Source organism: Sus scrofa, chromosome 9 (assembly GCF_000003025.6).
Source record: "Sus scrofa isolate TJ Tabasco breed Duroc chromosome 9, Sscrofa11.1, whole genome shotgun sequence".
Taxonomy (NCBI): domain Eukaryota; kingdom Metazoa; phylum Chordata; class Mammalia; order Artiodactyla; family Suidae; genus Sus; species Sus scrofa.
The window spans coordinates 39099632-39121231 of record NC_010451.4 but is presented as its reverse complement, the minus strand read 5'-3'; positions in this window follow the sequence as shown (position 1 = coordinate 39121231).

The window sequence follows — 21600 nt, the reverse complement described above, 5'->3', positions numbered from 1 at the left end:
CATCCGTCCTTCTTTTCTCTTTCCCTCCTTCCCACCTTCCCTCCATCCCTTCCTTTCCCTTCCTCGTTCTTTTTCCATTTCTCTTCCTTTTGGGGAGGGAATTGCAGGGATTTTAAAGATAATATTTGATGCCAGGTGTTGCTGAGTCTGTGGCCCAGGGTTTTCATTTCTGCCACGTCCCCTGCCTGGAGAAGGCCTTCTCTCTGGGGCCCAGGGCCTCATGGGGGGCCGTGGCCTTGCCTGCTGTCATTTTGAAGTGGGCGGGGTGCCAGGTGAGGAGACCGGCCCTGCCCACCTCTCTGAGGGCAGGACCCATGTCAAGGCCCTTGAGCTGTCAGTTCCCATCATTGCCCCTTTGTTCTCCTCAGCTTTGGTGGATTTACCCTCCGGGCAGCGGGCTCTCAAGGCCCGGGGCTCAGTGGGTGGTGGGTGGAAGTGGGGGATGAGGAGCATCAGGGTGGGTGGGGGCCGGATCAGAGGGTCAGAAGAGGATGGACACATGGAGCGTGTATATGCAGGGGGTGGGGAAGGTGGGTTTTAAGGGGAGAGTAAGAGGGCTCAGGAGTAGTTTGCTTTAGATTTCTTGGTTATATTAAGAAGGGGAATAACTTTAAGAAAAATGTGGCTTTAATAGGTGCTTTTGCTACTAAAGGAAAGCCAAGCTCTTGTAAATGGGATGATTGGCTGTGTCTGACTGGTCTTTCCACGTCCAGACTGTCTGCGGGGCTGTGTGCAGGCCAGGACCCGCTGCAGCCCCGTGGTGACTGAGTCCAGGCCCAATGTGACCATATGTGCTTATTTAGTGTCTTAAGCCTCCATCAGCCACTATGAAGTGGAGCCAAAACTTCCTCCCCCTCAAGTACCATCCTTCCTGGGGCCTTCGAGAGCCTCGGCCACAAGGACCATAAGGTTTCATTTTCATTTCTTTTTTTTGGAGAAACCTCAGATTTGCAGAGGCCTGAGCACAGTTGTCACCAGGGAGGTCTGCCCCTGATGGTGGCTGTGTGCTTTGGGAATCAGCACATCAGTCTGCTGATGATACCAGTGTCTCTATGAGGCACATGCATCAGTTGGAGGAATCCATAGAGAACTAATGGACTTTTCTGGGAAGTGATGTTTTCTTTGATACATTTTTTTTTTTTCCCATTTTAAATACTTTGGAGAAAAATTGCCTTTTTTGGATTTTTTCTGCTTTGGGTTTATTTTGGCCTAAATTTCTCAGTATTTGCCTAAAATCCCCAAAGTAATATTTTGAATTGTTTTTATTCAAAAAAACAATTTCTTGCCTTTTTTTTTTGGTTTTTTTTAAGCCCTCACCTGAAGCATGCGGAGGTTCCCAGGCTAGGGGTTGAATTGGAGCTAGCTGCTGGCCTACACCATAGCCATAGCAATGAGGGATCCGAGTCACATCTGTGATATACATCACTGCTCAGAGCAATGTCAGATCCTTAACCCTCTGAGCAAGGCCAGGGATCGAAGCCACATCCTCATGGATACTAGTTGGTTTTGTTAACCACTGAGCCACAACAGGAACTCCAGAAGTAATTTTTAGGTTTAAAAGTTTAAGACATTATTTTAGATAGCAAATTTCCATCTTTGTTGGCAGTGATGTGAGGAGGTGAGGTGGGGGGGGTGTCCTGAGGCCTATTTGGTCAAAAGCCCTGATTTCTAATTAACAAAAACACTAGGCAAGATTTTTCCACCTGCAATTTGAGGATTTGAGAGGTTGCAGAAGCAATCTCAATAAGGGAGTTTAGGTCTGCAAAAGTAGCAAAGGAATAAATAACTCGACATGTTTGTTGAGATTTAAATGGTGTCTTTTTTTTCTTCTTATCTTGAAGTCAGATGTCTTAGCTGCAGTTTCTTCCTGATTTTTTCTATCTAGGTTTCTTCCTTTTTGTTGTTGTTGTTTTTGTTGTTGTTAAGATGGAAACCTTCTTTCTTTCTTTTTGTCTTTTTAGGGCAGCACCCACAACATATGGAAATTCCCAGACTAGGGGTCGAATTGGAGCTGCAGCTGCCGGCCTATACCATAGTCACAGCAATGCTGGATCCAGGCTGTGTCTGTTACCTATACTGCAGCTCACAGCAATGCCAGATCCTTAACCCACTGAGTGAGGCCAGGGATCCAACCCTCCTCCTCATGGATACTAGTGGGATTCATTACTGCTGAGCCACAATGCGCGGACTGAGGCATTTTCAATAAAGATTTGCTAAGACTTTTCTGTGCTGAAATGTTTTATTTCTTATCAGATTAATCCCCTTAGCTTGCAGTCCCTTGTCAGGCACTGTCATTCTAGGAAGCAGCTTACACTCGTCTTGTTGATTTTGCAACATGACCTACTTCCAGGGAAGAAAAAACCAGCCCCACTCTGTCTGCAGCTCAGGTAGAACATGTGTGGCCAGAAGGCTTGGTCTCCAGAAGAGCAGGTATCCGAGGAGAGGAAGAAAACCTTATAGCTCTATCATTCTGTTATTTGTGATACGTGAGGACTTGCTTGTGATGCTGGGTGTCCTGGGCTGAATCCAACTACTGGCATTTCCAGAGCAGGTTCTTAGAGTCCACCAGTCAGAACCCAGGGTCATGTGCCACTGTGCAGAGTGTGTGCCCAAAGGAAGCACCTCTGGGGCCAGATACCACAATGAAATGGAAATTCAAAAGCCGGATAGCCTCCTCTTAGCTCCAGTCCTTGGAATGGGTAACAGTTTGGAGGGCTCTCTTTTTCCTAGTGATTTTCTGAGTTGCTGAGACCCTATGAGTTCACTGTCTTGATTGTTAATATTTAGTGGGGTGATTTTTTTTAATGACCCCCCTCCTTATTAGGCTTTATGTCTTAGTTCCAGTTTAGAGGACAATAGTACATCCAGTTATTTACTTTACTTTAGATTATCACCACTCTTGTCTTTTTTTGCTTATTCTCCAAGTCGGTCATAATCCAGAAAAAATTAAAAAGACATGGAAGGAAAGGGATTTGAGCTGTACTAAGGCACAACTATAAAGGAAGATCTTATAAAAATGCACTCTTCAGTCCTCACCCTCCTGTGTGATAGAAGTGTGACCCACTTGCTCTGCAATGTGAAGAGGGTGGCCAGCTTGGTGTAGATTTACAGGATTCTGATCCATGAGGCTGTCCACTTCCAGCATGAAACAGGGGAGCAAGGGGATGATGAATATGTGGTAAATGGAAGTGTTGGAATGCACAAAATCATGAAATTGCATGACCCAGTGGCTCAAATCCTCCAAACCCTATTTTGCGCCCATTTGTAAGTGGAAGTTTGAAGACATGTCCTAAAGCTAAACATGCATTTCTTAAAATCAGAAATCATACACAGCTTACTTTATAAGAACTTACTTTACTTATGGGTCAAATATGAAACATTCAATAATTCTTCACTGAGTTGAATTAACTTGGGAGATGATTACGCTCCATCTAGGAAATACTAGTATGGATGATTGCAATTGGTTGTAATGGAATCTCCTTTAATAGACTTATAATAAGTTAGTGCAACAATTATGGAAAACAGTATGGAATGTCCTCAGAAATCTAAAAATAGAATTATTATGCAATCCAGCAATCCCACTCTTGGGCATATACCTGGACAAAACAATGCAAAGGCATACATGCACCCCACTTTTCACTGCAGCACTATTCACAATAGCTAAGACTTGGAAACAACCTAAATGTCCATCGACAGGGGAATGGATAAAGAAGTGCTGGTACATATACACAATGGAATATTACTCAGCCATAAAAAGAATGAAACAATTGCATTTGTAGCAACATGGGTAAGTAAAGTTAGTCAGACAGTTGGAGACAAACATCACATGATATCTCTTATATGTGGAATCTAAGAAAAAAGGTACAAATGAACTTGTTTGCAGAACAGAGATTCATAGACTTTGAAAGACTTATGGTTAAGGGACCGGTGGGGAGGAGGGGGGAATAGGGGTTTGGAATGGAAATGTTCTAAAATTAGATTGTGATGATGGTTATACAACTATAAATATAATCCATTGAATTATAAAAAAGACTTATAGGCATACGATGCTTCTCAGACATCTTTTTATTGAGTATGGTATAGCAACTTTCATAAGATGATGTTCTTAATCTATTTGTTTTTCCAGTACAGCTATGACTGCTGTAGAAGGGTTTAAAAATTTTTTTAATTTTGGTAAGAACACTTCAGAGATATATTCTCAACACCTTTTTAGGTGTACAACATAGTATGGTTATCTGCAGGCAAAATGTTGTCCATCAGATCTCTAGAACTTATTCATCTTGCACGGCTAAACTTTAATTCTTATTGACTAGCAACTCCTGTTTTGCCCCTCCCCTTAGCCCCTGACAACCACCATTCTATTCTTTGCTTTCATGAGTTTGATTATTTTAAATACTTCATATAAGTAGAATCATGAGTATTTGTCCTTCCATGCCTGGCTTATTTCATTTAGCATAATGTCTTCAATGGACTTAAAAAATGTGGTTTATAAGTACAATGGAATATTATTCAACCTTAAAAAGAATCCTTCAATATGTGACAACATTGATGAACCTTGAGAAAGCAGTTCATTCATTCATTGAACATTTTTACTGAGTGCCAAACATGGGATAGGTAGGCATCATGAATTAGTACAGGTTTCTGCTTTGAAAAAGCAGTTTTCTAGCTTGGTGATTTCTTTTCAGTATTTGCCCATTCTTATTTATGTATATTTAGTTATTTATAAATTATATTCCTGAACTACTCTATAAATATATTATCCATTATAAAATAGCCACAATAATAGAAATTTAAGATGAAGAGCTATAAAATGGATAATATTTTAATTATTTTATTTATCAATGGTATTAAAGTACTTTTGATTTCACTTACTATAAATATTAGTTAGAAGGAAAAAAGTTATTTAATATGTCAGTTTGCCTTTTTTATTGTCTTTTTTTTTTTTTTTGTCTTTTTGCAATTTCTTGGGCTGCTCCCGTGGCATATGGAGGTTCCCAGGCTAGGGGTTGAATCGGAGCTGTAGCCGCCAGCCTACGCCAGAACCACAGCAACGCGGGATCCCAGCCGCATCTGCAACCTACACCACAGCTCACGGCAACGCCGGATCCTTAACCCGCTGAGCAAGACCAGGGATTGAACCCGCAACCTCATGGTTCCTAGTCGGATTCGTTAACCACTGAGCCCACGACGGAAAATCCTCAGTTTGATTTTTAAAATCTTTGTTATATACCAATCTGACGATCTGGGTCTAAGTTCAAATGACTTCAGTACTTTGAATAGATGCCATAGATGAAAAAGATACTATACAAATATATTTAAGGAGTTCCTATTGTGGCTCAGTGCTTAACTAATCCGACTAGGAACCATGAGGTTGCAGGTTCGATCCCTGGCCTTGCTCAGTGGGTTAAGGATCTGGCGTTGCCGTGACCTGTGGTGTAGGTCACAGACGCGGCTCAGATCCCACGTTGCTAGCCTGGGAACTTCCATATGCTGCGGGAGCGGCCCTAGAAAAGGAAAAAAAAAAAAAAGATATTTAAGTCCAAATAAAAATAGTATAAAATTGGCTGCACTAAATGAGTTACAAAAATCATTTCAAAATTCTTTTTCATCAGTTTTTCAAAGGTTTTATTTTTTGATTTGGCTAGTAAATTTCCATCTTAGTTGACGTTAACTAGTCTTGCAAACTCATTAAATGTGTTGCCTTTTTATTTTTTAGTACCTTGAGTTAAAATTTTCTATTTGGAAATTTTATTTTATTTTATTTTTTGTCTTTTCAGGGATGCACCTGAGGCATATGGAGGTTGCAGGTGCTGGCCTACATGTCAGCCACAGAAATGCCAGTTCCAACCCATGTCAGTGACCTACACCACAGCTAACGGCAATGCCAGATCCTAAACCCACTGAGCAAGGCCAGGGATCAAATCTGCGTTCTCATGGATGCTAGTCAGATTTTTTTCTGCTGAGCCACTATGGGAACTCTGGAAATTGTAAACAAACTAAAAGTTCTACTTTTCAAAAAAAGGGTAAATTTTTTTTAAACTTGTATTTATTTTTTATTGAATATTGTTAATTTACAATGTGTTAGTTTCAGGTGTACAGCAACGTGATCCAGTTTTTATATATGTATATATATAAATGAATATGCATATATCTGAATATTATATATAATATTATAGCTAATATCACTAATATATATAAACTGAATATTATATATTAATATTATGTACATTCTTTTTCAGATTCTTTTCCTTTATAGATTATTACAAAATGTTGATATAGTTCCTTGTGCTATACAGTAGGTCTGTGTTGATTACCTATTTTTATATACAATGGGTTGTATATAGGAGTTTTTATAGGTGACCCATACCTACATTGTTGTTAGTAAAAATATCACATAGTGGTGGAAACATTTCTAAACAATCACTGGATTTCCACTTTCTAAATGTTTTCCCCATTCATTGAGTTTCTAAAAGTACCATTAAAATGTCATGTATACCTTGGTGGGCTGGATTAAATGCAAATTGTGTTTATTACTTAAAAACATCTACAGGTAGCATATTTGGGACCATCAACTTTTCAACCAAAAAAGATCAGAAAATTTCATATTATTGCATTTTTAAAAATAAATTATAATATATGTACATACATGTATACATATATGTATATATATTTGTCTTTTTGGAGCCACACCCAAGGCACATGGAGGTTTCCAGGCTAGGGATCGAATTGGAGCTGTAGCCACTGGCTTTGCCACAGCCACAGCAATGCCAGATCCGAGCCTGTCTGTGACCTACACCACAGCTCAGGGCAACGCTGATCCTTAACCCACTGAGCAAGGCCAGAGATGGAATTTGCATCCTCATGGATGCTAGTCAGATTTGTTCTCACTGAGCCCTGACAGGAACTCCAGATAATATATTTTTAAGTTTGACAGTTCTTTGCAGTTTTTGTTTTTTTGTTTGCCATGAGTTAATCAGTGATTCTCTATGTAGTGGAAGAGTCTTGTATCATTATAAATATTGTATCATTTAAAGCTGTTTTGCCTACAAAATTAATCACACCAATAATGCCCCATGTAAACTTCAACTGTGGCTGTACGATGGTGGAAATGAACAATCTGAGTGAGGGCACCACCCTCACCCTTCCTCCCAAGTGTAACTTCCTTCCTCTTGTCCCCAGGGACTCCTTCAAAACCACGGATCACACATTACCAAGAGGCAGCTCTAGCATTGATCCTTGTTGGGTGACCCATTTGTCCTGTTTGCCTGGGACTTTCCGGGATTTAGCATTGAAAGTCCTGTGTTCTGAAACAACCTAAATGTCCATTGACAGGTGAATGGATTAAGAAGCTGGGGTACATATATGCAATGGAATGCTACTCATCCATAAAAAAGAACAAAATAATGCCACTTGCAGCAACATAGATGCAACTAGAGATTCTCATACTAAGTGAAGTAAGTCAGAAAAAGAAAGACAAATACCATATGATATCACTTATATGTGGAATGTAAAATATTACATATATGAACCTATCTACAGCACAGAAACAGATGCACAGACATAGAGAACAAACTTGTGGTTGCCAAGGTGGAGGAGGGTAGCGGGGTGGACGGGGATTTGGGGGTTGGTAGATGCAAACTATTACATTTAGAATGGATAAGCAATGGAGTCCCACTGTGCAGCACAGGGAACTATACCCAGTCTCTTGGGATGGAACATGATGAAAGATAGTATGAGAAAAATAATGTATATATACAATATGACTGGGTCACTTTGCTATACAGCAGAAAAGAACAGAATATTGTAAATCAACTTTAACAATTTTTGTTTTTTTTAAAAGGGAAAGAAAGTCCTGTGTTCCAGGAACTCCTTTCCTCTGGGGCATACTGGGACATTTGATCACCTCAGTCCACATATTAAATACAAGCAGATACTAATTTCTTCTTTTATTTGTTTTTAAACATCCCTGTGTCTAGACCGAGGCTTAGACCAAATAGAACAGAATTGTTGGGAGTGGGAACTAGGCATCAGGAATTTCAAAGCTCTCAGGTAATTTCCACATGCAGCCCAAAGCCCAGAAACACTGCTCACCTACCCTCCCCCTCCCGCCAGTGGTTTTGGGATGGATGTCAGGTCTGAAAGCTGAAAAAGAGGTCTCAGATGCAACTTGTGCATGACATGTAGAATTGATGCTCTTTTATTTAATTAGTGTTGTTTTCCCACCAAACCAGGCAGGGTTACAGTATTGTACTGTGGCTTCATTGGAGGGTGAAACCCAGTGATCTTAGCAATCACTATAGGAGGCCTCTAGAATGGATCCACTCGGTGGAGAGAGAGCAGCTAAAGGCATTTCAGATTCTTGTGATCTGACAGCATGAGGATTTCCTTTTAACATGTGTAGTTCCCACAGGCAAATGCAAGAATGAAATGTAAACCCAAAGAGCAGGATGTTTGAATCTTCTCTCGTCTCCCTTAGTAATGGATTGATCTATTCAATATGAAGGAGCCCAGACCAGCTAAAAAGGTGATGAGGACAACAGCTATGTTAAAATTCCCCATGCAAGTCTATGCTCATGGTCAACTCAGGGCCTCCTTGGGCAGAGGGCTTTACGACATCCAAACCACCCCAATTTAAAGGATGAGTCACGTAGGACTGAGAAATCTGCTCATCCTGATGGTAGAATATAACTAAATCATGACTAATGTCCTTGTTATCTTAGATTCTATGCATTTCAGCGGAGAAACGTCTTGATATCTGGAAGACCTGGGGCCCGGGAGTCTAAGGAAGGTTGTCACCCTTGTTTCCTTTACTATAGCATTTTTGTGCTGGGTACTTGGGGAATTCAAAGAAAAGCCAGGCATAGCCCTGACCATAAGAAACTCAGAGTGAGTAGGGCGAGTGGAAGGTGACCGTAGAGTGAAATAAGTGGACTTGTAGATTTAAACACAGGTGACTTACCTGTCTCACCTTTACTAATGAGAACGTTACCATCATCTCATTTAATCCTCACCAAAAGCAAATAAAGACTACCATTTTAATTCCCATTTATAGGAGGAAGACACAGATTTAAAGAAGCTGTCCAGGTTCACACACTCAGTAAATGGCTTCACTGATGCTCAAACCCAGGGCACCAAGGTTCATTCTTTTCATCATTTTGTCATGCAGTCAACAATATTGCCTCTGGCCTGAAGAGCTGTGTCGTAAGGGTTCTATGTCTGCACTAGGTCTAGGAACAAGGCATGTTCCCAGGGATTCTACAGGGAATGATCCTTGGGCTTCTCATTTGAGACAAAGATTAGGGATGGAGATGAAATATATCTATTGCTTATTATAAATCACAGCATCATATTGAGCAACCACTATGTCCAGATCTGGTGCCGGGACACTTTACAAATCAAGAATTTGTGGCCCTACTTGTTTCTTAGCTATTTAACACAAATCAGATTATTTAAAGGGCTGAAACAAAAGGTGTTCAGTATTTTGGTCAAAATTCAGTTCTGGTAAAATATTTGTTAGGGTCTCCTAATCTGTAGATTTGGTTAAAAATAAACTTCAGAGGAAGGATGTGATTAAAATGAAGTTTTTACAGAAATAACTAGAAATAGGTATTTCACTTGATTCTGAAAGGGATTTTCTTTTGTTTCTCCCAAAGACTTAGATTTACATATTCATGTTCCTTCTTTTGAACAGAAACCCTCAAACAATTGAATTAAAAAGAAATGGCATAATCCTTTCTGTACAAGCCAGTAAAGAATCCCAGGCTCTGGGGCCAAGATACACTAAAAATGCCTCAGTGCCATGGCAAACCTGGATTTCCAGAGGTGTGCTTTCTTGATGCCTAGGGAAGTAAGTCAGGATAAAGATTTTTCAGAATTGCAGCCTGTGACCCTGTTTACTCCTGGGAACCGTGACTCTGGTCTGTGAACTTGAAGACAAGGAGGCAGATCAGAGATCCTTGTGATGCTGAAGGGGTTTTGAGCAGACCTTGCCTGCTCACTGCAGTGACTCAGCACCAACTTACAAGAAGGAGCTCAGACCGCTATCCATTAGCAGCATGTTTCTCATCCCAGCCCTGATTACATGCACTTTTGAAAAGGAGTAACTGCCTCTTTCGCATATCAAAAGCCATCCATCCTTACCTCATCTGAGGCAGTGGGGCACAGTGGGAGAAAGGACAGTTTGAAACAGACAAAATGAGGTTGGAATGGGGATAATATATGTGATAATATAATTAGAGTCCACTTAATGTCTGACGTATCATGTCTTCCTTATGTTCCTCTTCAGGACAGTTAGAAGGGCCTGCATCTTAAGCTTTTAAAATGTAAAAATAAAATGTAAAAATAGCTCACAAGTTTGATAGAAACATTTATATAACCAAAATTTAAAGGCAAACTAGTTTTCATATAGTTGATGTTGAAACAGACCCTTTTGGCTGGAAAATAATATACCTTCCTGTTTACAGCTGTCATTTTCCACCAGCTTTAGGTCTGAAATAAGAGTCCTTTTTAAATAATGTAGTTGTCATAAGCTTGATCATACTAGTAACCGCAGTTGTTAAAATTAGAATGTACACAGACTTGCTAAAAGTAGCAATGACTTACCGTACATTCTTTTTCTGGGAAATTTCAATGCAGTGAATGACCTGGGTTTTTGAGAAGCTTGGGTGTTGGAGAACCTGTCCGTGGTGCAGGTGGGCTCATGGCCAGTATGCAGCTGGGAGAACACATCTACAGGGCTGAACGCCTCAGGGTTTTGTCCTGAGGTCACCGGGGGAGAGTTTCGATCTATCACATCAGCATGACTTCTTTTTTCTACCCGTCATCTTATGCAAATGTTAAACATGCACAGAAATTTAAAGAATTGTACAGTGAATATCCATATATTCACCACCTAAAATTCTACAATTAACATTTCCTCACAAATCTGTCTAGTTCATTTATCCACCCTCTACTTCTCCTTTAATCTGTCCTATGTACGGATGGATTTCACCATGATTTGCTCATATCAGTACACTCGCCTCTAGATATTTTTCGCTGCTTGTGTGAAACTGAGATTAGGTTATTTTTTTTTTTAATTGTGAAGTCATACTTGCGTGCAGTGAAACATAAGTTTTAAGGGTACAATTAAATCAGTTCACCTGCGTAACTCAAATCTCTATCAAGATACCAAATATTATGATCAACCCCCACATTTCTTCATGTTCCTTCTCAATCTGCATGCCTACCTCCTCAAAGGCAGCCATCAATTTTTCTTTCCACTGTAGTTTAATTAGTGTTGCCTGTTGTAGACTTAACATGAGTGGAATGACACAGTGTAAGTCTCTTGTTAACTCTTCTTTCACGCTGCATAATGTTTTTTTTTCCTCTCCTTTTTAGGGCTGCACCTGTGACATATGAAAGTTCCCAAGCTAGGGGGCAAATTGGAGCTGCAGCTGCAGGCCTGTGTTGCTGCCACACCAACACAGGATTCAAGCCACATGTGCAACTTAACACTGCAGATTGCAGCAATGCCAGATCCTTAGCCCACGGAGAGAGGCCAGGGATCAAACCAGCATCTTCATGGATAATAGTCAGGTTCTTAACTAGCTGAGCCACAATCAGAACTCCCATAATGTTTTTAATATTCATCTATATTGTGTGTATATATATATATATATATATACACACACACACACACACACACATACATATATATATATAGGTAGATAGATAATCTGTTCTTTTTTATTGCTAAGTAGTATTCCATTGCAAGAATATCTACTGTAGCTTGCTTATCCATTTCCTATTGTTTGTTACCTAGGCTGTTTCCAGTTTGAGGCTATTATGGATAAAGTCATTAAGAACATTCTTGTACAAGTTGGTTTACTTTATGTGTGTGTGTCTGTGTACATACGTTTTTATTTTGCTTGGGTAAATACCTAAGAACAAAATCATACTGTAGGTATATGTTTAATTTCATAAGAAAAGTTCTGGATCTTTTTCCAAAATGGTTGTGCAATTTTACACCAACTATGTATAAGATTTCCTATTACTCTACTGCCTTGCTAACGTTTGGTCTATCTTATTTTGGTTTTAATTTGCATTTCTCTGATGACTAATGATGTTTGATGCTTTGTTCTACAGTTATTTATTGCTCATTCTTCTTCCTTTGTGAAATGTGAGTTCAAATCTTTGCCAATTTTAAAAGGGCTTTTTGTTTTCTTTTTATTGAGTTATAGGAGCTCTTGATATATTCTGAATACACTTCCTTTGTTAGGTATATATTTTGTGAATGTGTTTCTCTAAGCTTCAGCTTGCCTGTTCATTTTTCTAATAGTATCTTTTTTTTTTCTTCTTTTTTTTTTTTTTTTTTTTTTGTCTTTTTGCCTTTTCTAGGGCGGCTTTCACAGCACATGGAGGTTCCCAGGCTAGGGGTCTAATCGGAGATGTAGACGCCGACCTATGCCAGAGCCACAGCAACGCGGGATCCGAGCTGTGTCTGTGACAAACACCACAGGTCATGGCAACGCCAGATCCTTAACCCACTGAGCAAGGCCAGGGATTGAACCTGCAACCTCATGGTTCCTAGTTGGATTTGTTAACCACTGAGCCATGATGGGAACTCCTAATAGTATCTTTTGATAAGGGTAAACTTTTAAACTTGATGCGGTATAACTTACCTTTTTTTTTTCTTTTATGGTTGTTTATTTCTGTGTCCTCTCTAAGAAATCCTTGCCTGCCCCCTAAGTTGTGGAGATATTATCCTGTTTTCTTGTAGAAGCTTCATAGTTTTTATGTTTTACATTGAAATCTAAAATTCACTTTTTCATGTGTGTGTGGTATGATATAGGAGCCAAGCTTCTTTTTTTTCCCCGCCTACATGAACATTTAGTTTTTCCATTGTTGAAAAGCATTTCCTTTCTCTGCTGGATTTCTCTGGTGTTTTTGTTGAAATGAAGTGACTGTGTAAGTGTGATTCTATTTATGAACTTTCTTTTCTGATCTATTGATACTTTTGTCTATTCTTATGCCACTACCACATTGTCTTAACTAATGTAGTTTTATAGCAAATCTTGAAATCAAATATGTAAGTCCTCCAACTGTGTCCTTGTTTTTTTCAAGATTGCTTTGAATATTTCAGGTCCATTTCATTTCCATGCAAATTTTGGAATCACCTGGTCAATTCCTACAAAAAACCCAAGTGAGATTATGATTGGGATTGCATTAAATTTTAGATCAATTTGTAGGTGATTGATATCTTAAAACATTGCATCTTCTAATCCATGAACATGGTATGTCTCTCCATAGATTTAGATCTTTAAAGTTTTTCTCAGATTTTGTAGTTTTCAGTATGTAAGTTCTATATATTTTAAAAATTTATTACTAAGTATTTCATGTTTTTTATGTTTTTGTAAAATAAATTGTATCTTTAAATTTTATTTTCTAATTACTACAAGTATACACAAATATAATTAATATTTATGGATTGACCTTGTATCCTTCTATATTGCTGAAGTTCTTTATTGGTTCTAGTAGCTATTTATTGTATATTCCTAAGGATTTCATATGTAAACATTCATTTCTGAGTAGAGATTTTACATCTTTCTTTTCAATCTCTTTGGATTTTTTCATTTGTTTTATTGCATTGGTTAGAACTTCCAGTAAAATGCTGAATAGAAATGGTGAGAGACAATATATTTGCCTTATCCCCAATCTTAGAAACCTTTCAGTATTTCACCATTATATACGAAATTAATTGTAGGGTTTTTTATGGATAACATTTATCAGATTGAGGAAATACCATTTTCTTTCTAATTTGCTGAGTTAAAAAATTATGCTGGTGCTTAATTTGTCATATGATTACTTTTGGATCCATTGAGATAATCTTGCAGTTTTTCTTCTTCATTCTGTCAATATTGTGAATTTCATGAATAGGTTTTCTTAAAAGTTAAATTAACCTGGTATTCCTAGGGTAAATCTCGCTTGGTCACAATGTATATTTTTTTGATAAATTTTTTTCATCTATAGTCATGAAAGATATTGGTCTGTAATTTTATTTTCATGTAATATCTTTATCAGACTGTGGTATCAGGTAATGCTAGCCTCACAAAATGAATTGGGAAGTGTTCTCTCTCCATTTTCTGATAGTTTGTGTAAGATGGGTGTTAATTTTTCCCTGAAATGCTTGGTATAATTTACCAGTGAAATTATCTGGGGATAGGAGTTCCCGTCGTGGTGCAGTGGTTAACAAATCCGACTAGGAACCATGAGGTTGTGGGTTCAGTCCCTGCCCTTGCTCAGTGGGTTAATGATCCCGCGTTGCTGTGGCTCTGGCGTAGGCCAGTGGCTACAGCTCCGGTTGGACCTCTAGCCTGGGAACCTCCACATGCCACGGGAGTGGCCCTAGAAAAGGCAAAAAGACAAAAAAAAAAAAAATTATCTGGGGATAGAGTTTTCTTTGTGGGAATGTTTTTGATGACATATTTATTTAAATTTCCTCAATGTTGGCATTATTAATATTTTTGACATTCTTTTTTTAAATTGAAGTATAGTTGATTTACAATATTGTGTTAGTTTCAGGTGTACAGCAAAGCGATTCAAATATATATATCTTATATACATATTTTTGTGCTATTTTCCATTATAGGTTACTATAAGATATTGAATATTGTTCACTGTGTTATACAGTAAATCCTTGTTGCTTATCTACTTTATATGCAGTAGTATGCAACTGTTAATCCTATACTCTTAATTTATCATTTCTCCCATCCTTTTTCCCTTTGGTAACTATAAGTTTGTTTTCTATGTGTGTGAGTTTGTTTCTGTTTTGTATATAGATTCATTTGTATTATTTTTAGATTCCACATATAAGTGATATATAATATTTGTCTTCCTCTGTCTGACTTACTTCACTTAGTATATAATAATCTCTAGGTCCATCCATGTTGCTGCAAATGGCAATATTTCATTATTTTTTATGATTGAGTAATATGCCATCATATACAGGCTACATCTTCTTTATCCATTTATCTGTTGATGGACATTTAGGTTGCTTCTATGTCTTGGCTAGTGTAAATTGTGTACTGTGGACTTTGAAGTGTGTATGTCTCTTCAAACTAGAGTTTTTGTCTTCTCCAGATATATGCTCAGGAGTGTGATTGATGGATCACATGGTAGCTCTATGTTTAGTTTTTTAAAGAACCTCCATTTTGTCCTCCATAGTGTTTGTAACAATTTATGTTCCCACTAACAGTGTAGGGTTCCCTTTTCTCCACATCCTCTCCAGCATTTATTGTTTGTAGATTTTTTGATAATAGTCATTCTGACTGGTGTGAGTGATGATGCCTCATTGTGGTTTTGATTTTCATTTCTAATAATTAATGATGTTGGGCATCTTTTTCATGTGCCTGTTGACCATCTGTATGTATTCTTCAGAGAAACTGGATAACTCTTTGTAGGCGGAGCCTATCTTATGCATCATAGAATGTATAGGTCCAATTCTGGCCTCTATCCGCCAGATACTAGTTTTCCCCTCCCCAGATGTAACATAAAAGATGTCTTTAGACATTACCAAATGTCCCCTGGGGAAGGAGATCACTCCTGGATGAAAATTATATTTGATCTATATTTTAAAGATATATCCTAAGGTCACTGATTTTTCTTTTAATGCTTTTATAATATACATACTTAAATCTATAAATTTCCCTTTAATACTACCTTAGTTGCATTCTACAGATTTTGATATACTATATTTTCATTATCATCCAATAAGGAATATTTTCTAATTTCCTTTGTGATTTCTTCTTTGGCCCATTGGTTATTTTGATGAGTTTTGTTTCATGTAAATATTTTGGCATTTTCTGGATACTATAATATTACTGGCTTGCAATTTAATTCCATCCTGAAAGAATATACTCTGTAGGATTATAATCTTTTAAAATGTATTGAGACTTGTTTTATAGACCAACATTTGTTTTTTCTTGATGAATATACCAAAGTATCTTGAAAAAAAAATCAAATTCTGTAATTGTTGGATGTAGTGTTCCATAAACATTAATTCAGTTAAGGTGATTGATGGCATTGTTTAAATCTCCTATGTATTCACTGGTTATTTTTGTCTAGTTATTATCCATGGCTGACAAAGGGGTGGTAAAATCTCTAACTATGCTTATAAGTTTATTTATTTCTCTATTTAATACTGTTGAATTTTGATTCATGTGTTTTGAAGCCCTGTTATTAAGTACATACACATTCATTGTTACGCCTTCATGATAAATAGTCCTTTTATCATTATGAAATGTTCCTCTTTATTTCTGCTCATACCATTCATTTTGAAGTCTACTTTATTTGATGTTAATATAGCCACTTTGACCTCCTTATGTTTACTGTTTGCTCAGTAGTCTTGGTGTTCCTTTGTAGGCAGAAATAATACTATAATATTTTATATTTATGTAGTGCATTATTTATGAAGAGATTTACCTTCTGTGCTCTCTTTTGATCTCAGAGCAATCATACAGGAAAATGATGCTGTTATCTCCATTTTATAGAAATGGAACTGAGTCTACAGGAATTAAGTGGCTTTCCCAAGAGCACAGTAGTCTGTGAGTACTAGAGCCTGATTTCTGTCTTACTCCAATGCTTGATTCTTGGCTTACTTCCAATGCTTGATTCTTGGCCTTTATGATATGATTTTCATCATAAACTGACCGGAAGGAGAATTGGAGGGATCCAGGGTGGCATGTCAAGTGATCAGTGAAGGAAAATGTAGGAAGCATATGCGGAGAAGGAGATTAATTTTCTATCATCTAAAGACATGAATGCTCACAGTTCTACTCCTGGGTCCAAGGTTGAATCTAAAAAAAGCTTTTGGTTGTAAATGTGGTGACTCATTGTCATCATATGGTGAATCGAGTCATCAAAGATCTCTGAGCATCAGAGAAGGGGCTGGGCTGTGAACATCACTATCACAGCACATATTTGATGAGTATCAGCTACATTTCATCATCGTGTTGTATGTAGTAGAGCTTGGCCTGGAGGCAGAGGGCTGGATAAGGTGATCTCTGGTTGGCTGGCTATGGTAAGATTCCATGACTCCTTCTTATGGAAGCCACAGGAGAAGCTGATGTCTCAAGCTTCCACTCACCAGGTAAATTGACCTTCTCTGAAGGGGCCCTTCCCTCACCTGGAAGTCTAAACCCCAGGTGGCCACGCTGTTGGTCCTCCTGGGGCTTGGCCTTTCCAGCTGGACCCAGGAACTCAGCTATGCAAATACCAATTATGAGTTTGTATGTGTGTTGACCTCACCTTTTGCTTTGAACCTTCCAATGCCACAGAAGGGAATCTGTCTAGGGAATTTGGACAATAGTGGGGTTTTTTTTTTCTTATTGTTTGTTTTTTGTTCAGGTGGTGAATTTTAGCTCATAGACATGAACTTGTGATTTTAAAAACGATTCCTAGACTTGTTACAGTGATTTTTTTCTTAAAAAAAAAATACGCTTTGCCTTTATGTCACCTAGTCCACTTTACTCCAATCACTTGCTCTTCCTAAGATAAGCCGTGAACCTTCCTGCCTCTGTGTCCTTTCTCATCTCTTCACTCACTCCAATGCACAGTTCAAATACCACCTTCTCTGAGAAATCCTCACTGTCTGGTCAGTCAGAGTAAGTAACTCTGACCTCTCATGGCCAGTTGAAGAAATCCTTCCACCTCCAGTGAGCCCAAGGATTCCCTGGAGTAAATATTTTCCCCTTCAGCAGGTAGGGAGGCAGGGATTGGGCTTCAACCCCACTGTAAGGACAAAGCTGGTAGATGAGTTGCATGCCTATCATGCCAGCCCTGAGCAGTCACTCTCTGCTCATCAGGTTGTCTGCTCATCAGGTTGTCTCCTCTTGGCCTTGATCAATGGTGTCTGTTTTTGCTCTATAGCTGAGTGGAAAGGGTTAAGCAGTTAGGCAATTCCTCTATGGCTTGGTAATTTCTGGAGAATCCTGGCACAAATAATTTGCATAATGCAGACTTATCTCCTGGACTATGAAGCGCCCTGCAATCCCAATGCAAACGAACTGCAGCTGTATTAACCTCTGAGGCTCAGGGGGCTTGAGTGGACCATTCCTGGGAGCCCCTGTAGGAGATCAGACTTTCCACCTGGCCCCTGGGACAGCAAAATGCAGGCAGAAGTTCCTTTGTCTGGGGTGGGAATTACACTGAAGGTGATTTTCCTCTCCTTTCATCCCATGGTAAACCTCAGCAGCAGGCTCTGGAGCCTGTGACTGCCTGAGAGCTTGGCCTATGAGGTTAAACAGACCTGGTTGCAAATCCTGGTTCTATTCCTCAGTAGCCATGTGACCAAGGGCAGGTTGCTTGGTGGCCCTCTACTCTAGTTTCTTTATCTATAAGATGGTTCCTCAAAGGCTTGCTATGAGGATTAGATGAGATAATATAATACATGCAAAGTACTTAGCTCCAGGCCTGACATCTTGAGTGATTTGCGGCTGTGATGATGAGAAGGAAGAAGACCTGCTTTTGTGAGATTCCTCTCTGAAGCCTATGAGATCTGACGGCCTCCAGTCCAGAAGGCCGTGGGCAGTGTTATAGAGACATGTGACCCCCTCTCACTGAACGCTGCAACTCCATCTGGGGTGACCAGGCGTCACTCCTGCATGGGGATCCCCCTCCCCTCAGATGGTCTGCTGCCTGTTGAGGGGTGAAAGGAAGCAAGGGATGACACTGATTCAGAGGTCCTACCAGAAGAGCCTTAGAAATAGAAATAGAAAACTCAGTCCTGTGCCTTTGTGTTCTGATCAGATTCATTGCTCTGCCAGGACAAGCAGAAACTCCTGTCTCACACCTGCAGAGCCAGCCAGCTCTAAGGAGTTATCAGGGCTTAAGCTCTCTGCCTTTGTGACTATCTGCCCCTCTGGATCTGTAGGGTCCCTGCCATCAGGAGCCCTCCTGGAGCAGAAGACGCTGCTGGCCTCTCTGAACAGAAAGTCATGGGATGTGGGCTCACCTTGGCCTCATCTCCAGAAAGATGATGGCTTTCGAATCTGCCCTTTAATAGGTCAGGAGTCTTGAGCAGGTAGCTGCAATGTCCCCAGAGAAGATTCAGTAAAGAGTTGGGGTCCTGGATGGCACAGAGTGTCTGAAGGGTCCCCTGGGACCAGGAGAACTAGGCACAATGAGATCGAGAAGAACTCTCACCCCTTTGAAACTGCACTTCAGGCTGGTCTTTTTCTTAAGGTCTGGGATCCTCTCATGTCCTCAGACCAGCAGACCAGGGGCTGGAGGGCCTGGATTTGGTCCCCAGGCTCAGGCAGTGCCCACCCCCCCAGCCCTCCCCACCTCCACTCCCCCACACCTGCAGGGTAGGACGGGGCAGAAGTTAATGAGTGATTTATTAAGTTCCACAGGTGACATTCCTGCTATCCACCACCCAAACCCAGATGACTGAAGGAGACTTTCACTTTAGGATTGAACAAGTCAGAAAACTTATTTTGCTGAGGAGTGCGGATGTGGATTTTTTGTACCTTGGAGCAGTTTCTTTGAGGGAATGGCCAGGAGAGACACTGTGGCGCGCGCGTGGTGTGGGAGGCAAATCTCCCTGCGCTGCCTCCGGGCACCGGGTTTCCATCGACTCAAGATAAGGCAGGTAGAGCTATTGTCAATATTTAATCAGGATATGCGGTTTCGGCTCGGTAAAGGCCACACTCAGGACTTCTGTTTGCAGACCCTAGCTAAGCGCCAAGAAGGTATTAGTCCGTCCCACGTTTTAAGGACAAGATTACAGAGTTATTTCCCCCCAAAGTCAATCACAGGAATTCAGGTGAATACGCAGAACTACGGAGCACCCGAGACCCCCCCACCTCTTCACAACCACGCTGAGGTTCTGAGCGGGGCTTGGCTGGGAGGGACAGCACCTGTCCTCCTAACTGGACCTTCCCAGACCCCCCTCCTTCCCCAGCCTGCTCTGTCCACTGCCCCGCATGCAGCCAGCCAGCACTGAGCGCCGCCAACCGTGGGGTGGCCTCGCAGGAAGGAAGACACATTGCCTTTAAGTTCTGATACTTTCCCCTTTCTTTCCAAATGACTCATGCAAGGGCTTTGAGGCGGGGGTGGGGGGGGGTGCTCCTCCCTGGGGGTCAACTCCAGCCCTCAGGGCGAAGCTTTGCTCCAAGTCAGGGATAGGAAGGTAAAGATACATCTGATACACCGAGTCCCTGCCCTGCTTTCTCTGATCTCTACGGACAAGGGCTTTCACCCCTGCTCTCCATCCAAAACGTCCTCCTGAATATCACTTGCCCTCGCATTGCTTTTCCCACGCGATGTACATGCGTGTTGGGCGTGTCTGTGCGTGGTGGGGGAGGGGCATGAGCGCTCCATGATCTCCCTGGTGGAAATCCCGGAGTCGGGAGGAGGTGTTATTACTCCCCAGGAGATCTCTGCCAGCTCCAAGGCATAATCACAGCTCCTCACAGATCTTTAGGAGCCATGAAATTTGCCTGCAATGATTGATCACTATTCATGCTCTAGGCACCGCGTTAAGCGCTTTATCCATTGCTTCATTTAATTCTTCACTACACCTTCTGAGTTGAATGTCCTTATCAGCTTGGTTTTATAGCTGAGGCTAAAGAGACACAGAGAGGTTAAGTGACTTACTTAAGGTCACAAGGCTATTGCGTGGTCAAGCCAAGGATGGAAGCCAAGATCTGAGTCTATGCTGCATCCTTTACCACCACATGCTACCATTCCTCTCATGTAAATAATTGGAACAACTTTATATTAAATTTACAATAATTGCAAAGTAACTCATGAATACATTATTCTTGCAAAAAAAAAATTAAGACTACTCAGATAAGGCTGGGACCCTCTTTGATCAAATCCCCTATTTTTGGTTACTTTTTCCCACGTAATGGGTAATTACTCTCAGTTTGGTGAACATAGATTCAGACCATTTCCCCTACATCGACATACATGTAAATATATGCATAGAAAACATCAGAATCACCTGCTGTTCATCAATATGTGGCATCATGCTCACAAGCACTCTTCTGGAGCTGCTTCTTCATTTCACAATATATCTTGATCCTCTATCCATGTAAGCATAGCAGATGCATTCATTCCTTGTTACCACTGCCTCACATTTCACGTTCCATGTATATACCATAGTTTTCTGCTTTTGGGGGGTCATTTCCCAATTGGTGACCATTTGAGTTGTTATCACATTTCCGTTGTCACAATGTTTCAACCAAGATCCTTGAAGGTAGCTCCTTGTGCACTTTTGTAAGTATTTTTCTAGGGCAGAGGAAGTGGCATTGCTATATGATAGAGTATGCAAATTTTAAATTTTAATAGATACCAGCAAATGATCCTCCAAAGTGGCTGTGCCAATAAATAACTTTAACAGTGAGGGGAGCACAAGAAAAGAAACGGGCTTAAAAGGCAATAGGGCATACCCACAGGCAACAGGCAGTGAGTGATGTGAGCTGTGGCTTCACAGCCTTCTAGTTGGGCAGCTGACAACCTCTCTGGGCCTCAGTGTTCAAATCTGCAAAATGGAGACAGTCTCAATAATTCAGAGGGCTTTTGTGAGGATTAACTGAGATGAGACATGAAAAGCTCATA